This window comes from Entelurus aequoreus, linkage group LG21 (genome assembly GCF_033978785.1).
Source record: "Entelurus aequoreus isolate RoL-2023_Sb linkage group LG21, RoL_Eaeq_v1.1, whole genome shotgun sequence".
NCBI classification, from domain to species: Eukaryota; Metazoa; Chordata; class Actinopteri; order Syngnathiformes; family Syngnathidae; genus Entelurus; species Entelurus aequoreus.
The window spans coordinates 517,588-518,534 of record NC_084751.1 but is presented as its reverse complement, the minus strand read 5'-3'; the positions used below and the strand labels follow the sequence as shown (position 1 = coordinate 518,534).

General features: G+C 33.7%; 1 protein-coding gene across 1 annotated transcript in view; it reads left to right on the top strand.

Moving 5' to 3' along the window:
- LOC133638972 (uncharacterized) overlaps nucleotides 1–122 on the top strand; it is a 2,442-nt gene extending 2,320 nt beyond the window's left edge. The window contains exon 3 of the mRNA XM_062032025.1: nucleotides 1–122. This exon is cut by the window's left edge and continues 1,832 nt beyond it. The gene's annotated coding sequence lies outside the window, so the exon portion shown is untranslated.
- The last annotated feature ends 825 nt before the right edge of the window (nucleotides 123–947 follow it).

The following is a 947-nucleotide window of genomic DNA, read 5'->3' as shown; positions in this document are numbered from 1 at the left end:
TAGAACTCCTGTCATATAGAGGATCTTTGACTCGTGTTTTTTTTTGTATATTGTAAGTCCTTAAAAACAGCAAAGCACTCCTGTAGTATAGAGGATCTTTTACTAGCTTTTTTGGTGGTAGGTCTTTACAAACAACAAAGCAGTCCTGTTATATAGAGGATCTTTGACTTGGGTTTTAGCAGTAAGTACCTATACCTATAAGCAGCTCCTGCCTAAAAGAGGATCTTTGAATTGCTTTTTTTTTTTTTGCAGTCAGTCCTTAAAAACGGCAAAGCACTCGTTATATTAAGAATCTTTGACAAATGTTTTTGTATACTGTAAGTCTTTAAAAATAGAACCCCTTGTCAATTAGAGAATCTTTGACTAGTGTTTTTGTCCTTAAAAACAGCAAAGCACTCCTGTAATATAGAGGATCTTTTCAATAGCTTTTTTGGTGAGAGGTCTTTTAAAACAGCAAAGCACTCCTGTTATATAAATCGTCTTTGATTCATGTCTTTTGTATACTGTAAGACTTTAAAAATAGAACTCCTGTCATATAGAGGATCTTTGACTCGTGTTTTTTTTTTGTGTATATTGTAAGTCCTTAAAAACAGCAAAGCACTCCTGTAGTATAGAGGATCTTTTACTAGCTTTTTTAGTGGTAGGTCTTTACAAACAACAAAGCAGTCCTGTTATATAGAGGATCTTTGACTTGGGTTTTAGCAGTAAGTACCTACCTATAGCTCCTGCCTAAAAGAGGATCTTTGAATTGCATTTTTTTTTGGCAGTAGGTCCTTAAAAACGGCAAAGCACTCATGTTATGTTAAGAATCTTTGATTAGTGTTTTTGTATACTGTAAGTCTTTAAAAATGTAACTCCTGTCATATAGAGGATCTTTGACTAGTGTTTTTTTTTTGTCCTTAAAAACAGCAAAGCACTCCTGCAATATAGAGGATCTTTCAATAGCT